The following is a 13,262-nucleotide window of genomic DNA, read 5'->3' as shown; positions in this document are numbered from 1 at the left end:
ATCAAAATACAAACTATTTAAGCACAAAACCAAAAATATTTCAACCAAAAGGTGAAATATTTTGATTAAGAATGCTGCCACAGTCTGGGTGACTCTTCTCCCATTCTTCTCTATGTGTCAGGGTCCAAGATCAGATGACATCTCCCCATGAAGCACCACGGTCTCCACTTATGGAATTTTCTAATTAACTTGAATATTTCATAGAAAAAGCACCAAAATACACACACATGAAAAACCATATTCTCTAAACACCAAGAGTATGAAAATAATTGTATTTCAAAAGTCACTAAAAGGTGCAAGCAAATTTGTAATTACATTACTTTATTAATACAATTATTATAATGTATTATTTTAATCATTTTCACATCAATATTGAGGTCTACCGCCTACATGTCTCTCAAAAATGTTAAGCCTACTACAATAAAAAGTCTCTTCGTACCAGGGTAAATCAAAGTTACTGTACATGGTTGTCAGCCTGGTGTAAGAGGGAAGACAATCACCTCATAAAGTCACTCTCTTGCGCAAGTCCTAACCGTCTCAAATAGCTAGGTGAGCACCATAATCCCTGTTTTCTGGGTTAGGCAAATTCCTGTCTTTGTTCAATACTTTTCAGCTAACAAAATATGACTTAATGTGACATTGTTTAGGGCCTGAACCAACCCACACAATGAAGTCTTGCTATCCATTTGAATGAGGACTGGATCAGACTGTTATGGCCGTTAAAAAAGCTAATGCAGTTTTAGGATGCATCAGGCGAGGTATTTCCAGCAAAGATAAGGAGGTGTTAGTACCGTTATATAAGGCACTGGTGAGACCTCATCTGGAATACTGTGTGCAGTTCTGGTCTCCCATGTTTAAGAAGGATTAATTCAAACTGGAACAGGTTCAGAGACGGGCTACTAGGATGATCCGAGGAATGGAAAACTGTCATATGAAAGGAGACTCAAAGAGCTTGGCTTGTTTAGCCTAACGAAAAGAAGGTTGAGGGGGGATATGCTTGCTCTTTATAAATATATCAGAGGGATTAATATTAGGGAGGGAGAGGAATTGTTTAAGCTTAGTACCAATGTGGACACAAGAACAAATGGGTATAAACTGGACACTAGGAAGTTTAGACTTGAAATTAGAGGAAGGTTTCTAACCATTAGAGGGGTGAAATTCTGGAACAGCCTTCCAAGGGAAGTAGTTGGGGAAAAAGACATATCTGGCTTTAAGACTAAGCTTGATAAGTTTATGGAAGGGATGGTATGATGGGATAGCCTAATTTTGGCAATTAATTTTAGCAATTGATCTTTGATTATCAGCAGATAAGTATGCCCAGTGGTCTGTGATGGGATGTTAGATTGGATGGGATCTGAGTTACGGCAGAGAATTCTTTCCTGGGTGCTGGCAGGGGAGTCTTGCCCACATGCTCAGGGTTTAGCTGATTGCCATATTTGGGGTCGGGAAGGAATTTTCCTCTGAGGCAGATTGGCAGCAGCCCTGGAGGTTTTTCGCCTTCCTCTGCAGCGTGGGGCATGAGTCACTTGCTGGAGGATTCTCTGCAGCTTGAGGTATTCAAACCACAATTTGAAGATTTCAATAACTCAGACATAGGTTAGGGGTTTGTTATAGAAGTGGATGGGTGGGATTCTGTGCAGGAGGTCAGACTAGATTATCATTATGGTCCCTTCTGACCTTAAAGTCTATGAGTCTATGAGACTGTAAATTGTGAATGTCTCAGCACTGGGACCTTGTCCTCTTATGTGTCTGTAAATGTCACATACAGCTGCAAGTGCTAAATAAAAAAAAACCCTCAGAATAAAAATAAAAATAAGTAAGCAGAAAATTTCAAATATAAAACACTGGGAGATATTCTCTGCTAGCATAAATCGGTATAGCCCCTTTCCTTTCGATGAAGCTACACGAGCTAAAAATCTTGGCCATATCTTTACAAACATTTACCTTGAAATAAAGGAACAAACAAACGGTTATTTTATTCTATCAGACATTTGATTGGTAACAGGCAAATTAGCAGGAATAATTTTCAGTTATACATTCTTGACACTGGGGAACTCTAGTCATCTCTAAAATTGTTACACTGTTCTATGTTGACATTTCAACTTGCATGTTTATGAGTACATATTCTCCCAAAGCAACATCCCTGAATACTAACAATGTACAATACAGTCAACAGAAGCATTTGGTTATCACTAATATGCCTTGATGCTTGAGCGTGTGGTACTTTAGTATGCTTCTGAAGTGTTCAGATTACTTACACTAGGTGCCCTGTCTCTCTCAACAGATTGACATCAGAACATCCAAATAAATTGTTTATTTATGAACAGGGCAAAAAAAAATCCTTTATTTTTCTTTTGTTTGGCCAGCTATATGGAAGGTGTTGTAAGTGTAGAAGCATGTTGTACAAAGAAGCAATAGTATTGGGTTTTTGTTTTCAGATATACTAACGCTCCAGGATAGATCGATATAAAATGGTGCTTTCTAAACCCTAGAAAAAGAAAAGATGACATGAATAGAAAAGATCACTCAAAATCTCTTTACCTTTGTGTATTTTCAAAGGAAATAAACAAACCTTCATTCTGGACAAGCAGAGGATGCAGAGAGCAATTTGTAGATTATAAGTAGCATTATGTATTTTTGCATTGTAGCAATGTTCCACTGTACATAGTGCTGTACAAATGCATAGAATGACATAGTCCCACCCGCCTATTGTGCATTTTCAGCTGTCTTTTAAAAATGTACAAAATTTTCAGCACTTGAGTGGTTAGGTCACAGATATGCCATGGAGAGAGACTGACCACAGTTGCTATGCCTCTTCCTTAGACAGACCCTTCATCTCCTGACTACAGCCAGCCTCCTTCCCCAGCAAACGTACCATTGTCCTTTTCACTTGTCTGATAAATGGTCTGAATTTTTAGCTGGCAAAAATAAAGACCACTCAACAGACAGGTTAGGATACTTCCAACATCTTGAGCATGATAGGCTTTCAGATGTTCACTCAGACTCCAAATCGGAGAAATTGCCATGTTTCAAATATTTTTTACAAAAGCAAGAGTCAGCCCAGATTGTTAACTTTACAATCCTTGGTATAGCTTTGAGAGAACCTGGTTCATTCTATGTTTAACTAGATGAAACTTAGCAGTTTCAGCTGAGTTTCGCTTTGAATTTGTGTGTCAATTCTAACATAAAAATGTGGAGTACCTTTCAGGGTGTGCAAGCCCATTTGAGCCAAAACCAAACAAAATGTTTACATGAAGACTGGCGAACAGCTCTGTGGCCATCTCCTGTAGCTGAAGGGAACGTCTACTATTTACAGAACCAGGGCATGCATTTTGGCCATGAAAATTTGGTAAAATCATTAACCCCTAATCGTTCAGTCCTTTTGTAGGAAAATTTCCTTAAATTCAGGTGAAATCAATGAGCGTGTAGTCTTCATTAAGACAACGGGATGGAGGACTACAGCTGTCTTTTCAATGCCACTGTGAATACCATCTTCCCTTGTGAACTGTCCATATTGAGCCATATGCCGGTCATGCCACATTTTGGTGATGATACCGATCACAGAGGCAGATCTTAGGATAAGCTGGTAAATCCTACAGTTATTCACAGTTTTAGATAAGCTTTGTAATTTAGTTAAAAAAGCGAGGCAGGCTATTTGCTAACATCTCCTGAGATTCCTGAGTCAATAGCCAAACGGAAAATTTAATGGCAAATAAGGAAAAATTAGCAGCTATCAATAGTGGTTCCAAAATCTCTTACTGAGTGCTTGTGGTCCTTTAACCACCAATGGTCTTGTATGATATAGCCTCCTGAATAATGACTGCAAGCAATTTGCTGCACTTAGAACTTACTGCTTGTTTCTAAGCTCTTTGTAATTATGTGATGCTTACTAAGGAGGTTAGATAAGCTATAAATATTGTTAGATAAGCTACAAATATAGATTTTTCAATCAAAGTGAAGGGAAGAAAGCCATATAACTCATAAGATATAGCAGTTCAGTCATCGGTGAATTATAGAGCTGTTTTATGAGTGGGATTTTAAAAAAATAAAATAAAAAACAAGATATCAGTCACTCCCACTGGATATGTTAACATCACAGTTGATAAAATATATGTGGTGCTGTAATTATTCTGTGAGGTATTCTTAATTTTTTGAATTCATACAGTAGAACAGAGTACATTGTCTTACTTATTTTGTATGGTAGATCATGATTCTATGGTTCTAATTAGATCAGAAACTTTCTACTATTATCAATGCTGAGTGAATTTGAACAAAAGTAAAGGAATCTCAAATGCTGATAGAACTATTATGAGAGCTGGTCAGGACATTTTTGATTAAAAGGTTTTTTTTTTAAATCAGAAAATGCCAATTCATAAAAAATCAAAACAGTTTACAGGAAAGGATTGATTTAGACAAATTTCTCAGTTTGAAAAGTTTTTTGGGGAAAAAAGTTTCAAAATAGCCTGTTTTCACATTTTCAAACCCAAAAAGTGTGTGTGTGTATAATTGGTTTGAAATGGAGCTGCTATTTCCTCCATATGTAGGTGAGCAGGGAGTGAGAATTAGCCACAGCTTCTCCCACACACACCCCCCAAAGCACCAGTCAGATCTGAACTGGCTCACAGGGGTAAGTAATTTGCTGCTGACCAAGGGATGGCACAAAGGGTAGACTGAGGCAGTACATTTATTAACTGCCTCTTACTCAGGGTAGATTTTAAGATTACAAACTAGGACCCCAATCCTACAAAGACATGCTTGTGCTTAACTTCACAGTCTGTGGGTGAGAGCCTGACCCTTGCTCTGGCCTTTTCACACTGGGTAAGAGAACTGGGGTAATGTAAATAGGCCCTAAAAGCTTGGTAGGAGGAGGATTCTCTCAATGCAACCACTGAGATTGCCCTCAGGAGCAATGGCATTATGGGCATATCAGGGACAGGCATGGGATCCACAGAACATCAGACTATGAAGAGTTTGGGGAGCACTTCAGCATATAGGGCTGCTCCAAAGACGCTACTTAACCTTAAGGCTTGTCTACACTTGAAATACAACAGCTGCATCACTTCACTGTAGACACTCACTCAGTGATAGGAGGGGTTTTGTTCTCAGCATAATTAACCCATCTTCCTGAGAGGCAGTAGCTAGATTGACAGAATTCTTTCAATTACCTAGTGCTGTCTACACCAGGGATTAGGTTGGCTTAACTTCATCCCTTAGGGGTATTGACCTCAGTGATGTAGCTGGGTCAACTTAACTTTTGAGTGTAGACCTGGCCTCAGATAGACCCCAGGGCTCTCTGTGTTTTGCCAACAGATATGCAGCAAATAAGATCAGGATGTTGCAAAGACTGCCCAGTCACCTTTGTCTCTCTTCCAGGTGAGCTACAAGTTCTTAGAAGCACAGCAGAGTCTCACGCTGTCAGTACTTTCATTTACTTCACTGGGGCTACTCACCATGAATAAAATTAAGCACATATGTAAGTCTGGTCAGTATCCAGGCCTAGCCCATTATTGTTTGTTTAGAAATACATGTTGCTCCTTTTAAAAGGAACCTCATGCTGGTATGTTGCACATCTAAGATACAACCCATTGGTAGAGAATTGCAAAGACCCTATCTAGACCTTGATATATTATATATTCATCCACATATTTTGGTGATTGCATTGAAAAACATTTGTTGACCAGTTAAAAAAAAACCAACTAAGTAATGATTCCTAATATGAATATGATTAATTCACATCTGTGTAAAATAAATACACAGTGAAAGGGAACATACTGTACTCGCTCTAGTAAGTAGTAAATGAGGAATATTATTAAGAAAAAAATTTATAGTGATGCTCTTCTTTGTGAAGGGAAAAACAAGTGTAAGGTGACAATCATAATTGATGCTCATTAGAGTCACCAGGAGATTGAATGTATTGAAGATAAAAGAAATTAAAAGACAAGTAAAAAAAAAACCCACCTTTAAATAGTATGTTCAGGTTGGTCCTGATTGACCTAGAACCTCAAAGTGAAAAATCAGAAGCCAAATAAAAAACAATCTTTTATCACTTTGCACAGCCCTATTATAATTAGATTCAGGTTACATAAGGGCATTGCCTGCAGTCAGACAGACTTAAAATAACCACTTTAAAGAATTACTGTCTATGAACTATAAAATGACTAATAGCAAATTTTTAAATATTCTCTTTTTAATTTATCTAATATTGGGCACAGTCTTTGAAACTCAGTCCTACAGAAACCAAGGACTGTGCAGTTAATAATGGGACTCATGAAATGGCTTAGAAAAAAAAAGACAGAAGCAACCCAAGTCAGTCTGTCAGCAAAGATTTTTGATAGTTCAGAAATGAATTGTGTTATTGTCTTTCTGCCTCTTCCTGGTTCATTCTCTGCCAGAGTGCTCTGGTATGTTATAAAATGTTCCTGAAGCTATCTGGGGGAAGGAAGCAGCTCAGTAGCAATATAGCTGGGACGGGTCCACACTACAGGAGCTGGAAGATTTTAATTTTGTCTGCCTATAAAATAGATAGAGGATCAGAGACAGAATTTCTCTAGGAGCAAATGAAATACACTTGGGGAAATTAGTTCTGATTGTGGATATTCTTATCAAGATAGGATGGAAGCACTACTGAGACCTTTGTCTTATTGAGTGGTGGATCCATGCATATGCTTTTACATTGCTTTTGGACATATTTTCAACCATATATTCAGTGTTTTTCCACAGGGCATTGGGGTGGGGTATGGAGTGATGAAGTGAGAGGAACAAAGACAGGGATGGGGCCTGCTGGAGGGAAACACACAGGAACAGTACTCTTGGGTATATTCTTCTTCCCAGTCTTGAAGCTAAAGGGCTTTTCATTCTGCAGTTTTGGATCCCAAAACCAGGAGTAATAAGGATCTGATTCATCTATCCAGAATCCCTTAGCGCCAGTTTCAGGATTGAATATACAAACAGAGTAAAACAAAATGATATAGGTGATTTCAAATGTAAAACTACCAGTGTAGTTTTCACATCCAAAGAAATACCTACTGAGATCTCTGTAATTATCTTGATGATATACACTTGCAGCCAGCAGAAGAATTACTCATAGAAATTTGAATGTAATATACAGTGTCATACAGAGAAGAGAAGCACAAAGTAATATCTCTAGTAATTTTTCGTTTGTTAATTTAACTGCCGCTGCTCCCCTTGGTATGGAGCTGCTCAGTAGCAACATCAGTAGCAGGTCATGTGGACAGGGATTGGAGAAGAATGTCCTGTAGCAGGAAAGAAGTTAGTCTCCCAGCATGTCCCAAGTGTTTATGGCATCTAGGCATTTACAAGCTCTGCCAGAGTCCATGCAAAGTGTGTATGTTCCACAGGAGTATTCATGGAGCATACAAGCTCTACAGTGTTCCTTGCAGAATATTTCTGGGAAGTTTGTGTACCTCAGAATTTGCAACTACTATCCCCACTGCTTAACTATGAGGATGCAAATATCCCACAGCTCTTCCACGGAAGACAGCTACAGATCAGTGACACTTACCATATTTCTAACAATCTATACAATGCACAGGAAATTCTCTAAGAACCTCTCATCTCATATTTGAAATGTTCAGAGCTGGTGTTCTTCATTAGGAGCAGTCAGCAATGACCCAAAATGTTATTTATTTGGAAATGTATTTTGAGCCCATTTCTTTTCTTTATATTATCCTCATTAATGCTCTATTATATATAATTTGATAGATGATAACAAACAACATCTCCATAGCCGTGCTTTGCAGAGCAAATTAAAAGATTTAATTCACCCTCATGAAAGAAGTGTTTATTTTGGAGGACATCAACCTAGGCTCCATCTTTTTTCATTAACTACTTTTTCTCTGTGCAGATAATTCCCAAAGAATATAAAGCAAATGTAGTGCTCATGAAAGATAACAGATTGAGATACCCGAAAATAAACATACAGTTGTAGTGACAGCTTTTGTGATGTGGTTACCTATCTATTAGTTCTATATCTTAAAAACCAACTCCAGGAGTCATCCAGGCCTTCTCATCACATACTTAAAATAACATTTTTGTTCCAGCTGAAGCTCACGCTCTGTTACAGAATAGTTTCCATACATCGTTTATCAGGAATCTTTGGAAAGAAGTTACCTTTGTAACTATTGGCCTGTAAAATTCTCACAGAATAATACAACAATTTACAACAGTGATAGATAATTGAATAGATCTAAGCACCAAACTTGTCAGCCTTTGGCTTGTTAGTTAAGCCCCTGCCTGGTGATGAGAAGGTCTCTATTTAAAATGCTGAATTTCCTCATCCACATCTTAGTCTCTGAATGATGCATAATTGCTGGAAGCCCACAGTGCCACATTTTAGAGGCCGTTGTCATACTCCATTTAAAAAAACAACAAAAAGACAAAAACCACAAAAAAGCAAACAAGCTATTGGTAGCCTCAGGGGAACTTCATTTTCCAATATCCTCACAGACAGGTTTTGAAGTCTATGACTGTATTTTTATGCATTGAACTGAACATCCTATTACATGGTGTAAATGTTTCATTAAAAGATGCATGTTACTTTCAATGTCTGAAGTATGATTATCCTTGGAGAGGGGGAAAGAACATAAAGATTGCCATTTAAGATTAATGAATTTCACTAAGTCTTTGTATATGTATCTGCCAATTCTCACCCCTTTAGTCTTACAACAAGAGTTGGACAACAATCTAGACTCTAATATTTTATGTAACTTTCTGAAACATGAACAGAAATAAAACTTTATATTACCACTCAAGCTAGTTGGAAAATGGTAAGTATTTTCCATCAAATTTTTCAAAAGAAATTAACAAGGTTTTCTTTTCTTTTTCCCCCAATTTTTCTTCTTTGCAGATATTACCTAGTTTTGACCAAAAAATCAGTTTTGAAACCAAAAGCCAGAATGCTTTTAGGTAAAACTTTATTTTTCAACAACAAAATAATGAGGTTTTTTTTAATTAAAAAATGGGAAATCCCAAATTAATTTTTTTCCACACACACAAAAAGTTTATTTTAAAAAAAGGGTAGGGGTTGTTGGTAAAAAAAAGACAATTTTTTTTGACTAGTGCTAGTTTTTGTTGTTTTTTTTTTTTATTTGAAATCAATAGAAATTAAATTATGAGGAGAATACTGGTCTGAGATCCTGCAACCATTCACTTTGTGATACTGTACTTGGAATTGCACTGTAGGGACTTATCCCACATTGCCAGGGAGATGGGCTGAGTGACCCCAACAGATGGTTAGTATCTCTAGCTTCAGTGGTTCCATTAAGAAGTGAAGAAAATACCAGAGTCATTGCTTTAGCTACAGGAACTGGTTTGTTCACTGCTGTGTCCCAGTGCTGCATCTTGGATTCATTGTTCCAGATTCAAGAATCTGTTTTCACAGTGGTGTGCCCCAAAACACCATCCATAGAGTACCACATCTAAAGTATTTGATCCTACATCCTCCTCAGACTTCCATATCCTCCTTAGATGTATGCTCTGCTTTCCTGAATATCGTCCCTTCAACGGGGTTAAGAAAGAAAAGGTGGAAAACATTCAATTGACCTTATTTTTGGTATCTAAGACTTCTGTAGTTAAGTTTATTATGGTATTATATGGCAAGAATAGCAAAATACAGATCATCTTCAATCTCCAGGATTTCTTAAGTTAAATTTCAAGAAACATTCTCCACAACAAAAGTAATCAAACACTCACAAGTGCTAGTTGTTAGCTCCCACTATGACATCAGTCTCAGAGCTGTTTTTTTAGCTGTGTCCTCCCCATTAGTCAAGTTCAAGATGCCATACCGTTCTGGTAATAATTCCATTCAACTGAAACAAATCAGACTATACATTAAAATCTATATTCCTAACACTTTTTCTTCCAACTCTTTAAGTGGTGTAGAAATAAGTTTTTAAACACAATTGTCTTTTTTTAATGGTAGTGCATATGAATGATTAATATTGACTGCTCTAGAAATTTAAGTCCCTAACACACACTGCATAGACATCACAGTACATTTCCTGCAGAAACACATCCATATGCTTGATGTTTGACTGGTAGGAGCTACCCCTGTAGAAGTGAGAAGTTGTGTACATTCATAATCCTCTCTTTTGAGATGACACCTCTTTTGAGGTGACATTTTTGTGATATTAACACCTGTCAACTGGGAACTCAGCCAACTGCTACCACAGAGTGTTATCTGAGATACCACATGTTTCTCAGTCTTAGCACAGAGAAAAACTATAGTCTTAAGGCAAAAATCTTACATATATGCAGTGTAGTTGTGGCTGTAGCAGTCCCAGGATATGAAAGAGACAAGGTGGGTAAGGTAAATACCTTTTACAATGGCAGAATCTAATTATTGCATAATACTGTGCTTTATGACTTGCCAAAATCTGATTTTTTTTAAGGTTCCCACTTTATTTGTAGGCTTTGAGTTGGTCCAGGAAATTTTATAATTAGGGTATAGATTGTGCCATCCTCACATGGAACAATATATTTCTTCATGAATAGCCCTACTGAATACTTTTCAGCATAAGTAAGGGTGAGATAATCTAGCCCTAATTTAGAAAGCTGATGGTGTTAGAGGATACTAAACTTCCAGATTACTTTTGTGCAGCTACTTAAGACCAGATCCTCTGCTGGCATAAAATATTGCAGTTCTGTTGACTTGACAATGACCATCTGGAGCCAAAAATGGAGAGAGAGTTCTGTGACTGGTTCCCCCACTGGTGCCACCTGGACCTGGCCTATCAGCCTGGGCTCCCTTTAACGGTACTGCTGTGGCAAACTGCAAAGCCCACCAACCTGCACTTTCATTAGCATTCATACAGGTAGGGACACACCCAGGTGCAGTTAAATGCAGGCTCTCTAACCACCAGCTTCCCAGCCTGAGACCCCAGAGCAGTGCTGTCCTGCCGTGGTCAAATCTGGCCAGTATAACACCCGGTCCGCCTCTTCCTCAATGTGAAGAGGACCATGCGCACTTGTGGTAACCAAGCTGAGACTTTTCCCAGACACCTTAGTCAAACACACCCTGGTTTGGATTAAATCATAAAATACATTTATTAACTACAAAAGAATAGATTTTAAGTGATTCTAAGTGTTAGCAAACAGATCAAAGCAGATTACCTCATAAATAAAAACTGATCTTAACACACTAGATAGGTAGGATATGAATTAGTCAATTCTCACCCTGAGTGATAAACAGGCTGACAGATTTTTAAGGCACAAGCTGCCTTGGCTCTGTAGCTTGGGTTTTTCAGGTTTTCAAACACTGGTTAGAAATCCCTCTGGTCTAGGACTATCACTTCCCACTGCTCAGTCTTTGTTCCTCAGGTGTGTCCAGATGTGTTGTTGCAGGGGGAGTGAGACAACAACATCATGTCATCATTTCCCCCTTTTATATCTTCTTCCCTCTAGCTGGAAAGTTTTTCTGCTGTGACCTGGGTCCAACAGTTCCCATTGTGTAGTGTTATCTCTGGGAAGTTTCTATTGTACACTGTTCCTGGGGTAATTCTTGTGCTTGTGTGCATTTCCTCAATAAGCCATTAACATTGTTTGGCCTTTTTACTGTCGTAACTGAAAGGCTGCTTGTGGATGTTTTCAACCTCACATGTTTCAGTAACACAAATATAGCCAAACTTCATAATGTCACACACATGAGATATTGATGTCTAGCAGATGAAGGCTTTTAGAATGATACCTCACAAGGCCTACTGTGTACAAAACAGATCCTAATTACATGACAATAGTGAATACTGGAGTGCCAGGGGCCACAAGTTCTGTCAGCCACTTCACAGATATACTTATCTGCAATGCTAAACCTAAAGCTGAAATGCTTTGTTTCATGTTCTTCGGTTATGAAATGGCTGCAGATTACACATTTCTGAATAGGCCTTGGGAAAGTATTAGGAAAGCACCTGGGCACAGAGTGGTGTCTCATCTACGTTGCTGCCTTTGGAAAGATTCCAGACCTACTGCTGACGAGTCAGCATAGTGGCTAAAGTGTATGACTTTGCTTTTTCCAATTCTTTTAATGCTCGGAGGATAAGAGTACATAAGGTCTTCGATCCAAAATTAAGAACTGAGTACATTTCTCATGTCATTATCACTTCATGTATTTTGAGATCGGTCACTTTTTCAAAAGAAGCTTTGGATGACACAATGAGGCTTACAACACAAATATTCTCCTCTATCCTGTAATTTGTACGGCTATTAATTCCAGTCTAACTCATTACCTATACAGCTGCACACATAAAGAAAAGGTGTCCAATGCTATGAATTAGAAACATAATACATATGTGATAGCACATGGACAAAGATATTTTAAATATGTAGTTCCAGTATGGACAAGTATGACTGCATTAATGAGTATTAAGGCTTTATGAAACCAGTCCTGCTTCCACTGAGGTTAATTACAAAATTCTTGTTGACCTCACCTGAAGCAGGTTGAGGCCATCTTTGTATGAGCCCATTTATGTATCTCACAATGTTATTGCCTCTTTCTCTAATCTTTATCATCTGAATTTTGCCTCTCCTCTATAGCATGTCTTGCCTAAACAAATGATTTCACATTAACTCATGATAATGTATGCACATGCAGAACTTGAAGTTAAAGGGGTTTCAAGTGTCATCCTAATTATATGGGATTTGGATCTTAAAATTCTGCATTGTTCAAATTATATATTTAAAATATTCACATGCAGCATTTATGCAAATTTACTGGGTTTGTAATAGCTGACTGTAGAACATGAGAAAGGCCCTCAGCCAGATTTTTAAAACTGGGGAGACTATTTCCTTCATTAAACATAAAAAGGAATAATTACTATAATGATTAGTCGCCTAAATAAGACTAAAGTATTAATGGCATGTAATGTTAATAGTCTGGGACTATGATACCGGTATAATTCTTTCATCCAACCATATGTTCCACCAAGGTATTTAAGATTGGCTGGGTTGTCCTTTGCTCACCAACTAAGATTGAAACTGGATCAGGCTAGAACCACAAAGTGTGCTGCACGTCAAACACTGCTCAGTTTTCAAAGACTTGTATGAGATTTAGCCGCCCAACTCCCCAGGAACTCATTTTAAGAATTATGTTAGATCCTGGGCCCACTTTGTTCTTTTATCATGAAGTAGCAAGCAGAAAAAGGAAGGACTAAAGAGTCTGAAAAGAACCATAAAGGGAGTTCAGCAGCAATCTTCAGGAAGGGAGGAAAACAGAAAACACTCTACTGATTAGAAATGTGCTCCTCAGTGCA

General features: G+C 37.9%; 1 long non-coding RNA gene across 1 annotated transcript in view; it reads right to left on the bottom strand.

The window, feature by feature from the left end:
• Window positions 1-13,262, bottom strand: part of LOC120407454 — an 85,408-nt gene that overhangs the window by 9,992 nt on the left and 62,154 nt on the right. The window lies entirely within an intron of this gene.

This window comes from Mauremys reevesii, linkage group 6 (assembly GCF_016161935.1).
Source record: "Mauremys reevesii isolate NIE-2019 linkage group 6, ASM1616193v1, whole genome shotgun sequence".
Taxonomy (NCBI): domain Eukaryota; kingdom Metazoa; phylum Chordata; order Testudines; family Geoemydidae; genus Mauremys; species Mauremys reevesii.
Note: the sequence above shows the minus strand (reverse complement) of the source record. Positions and strands in the feature narration are given on the sequence as shown.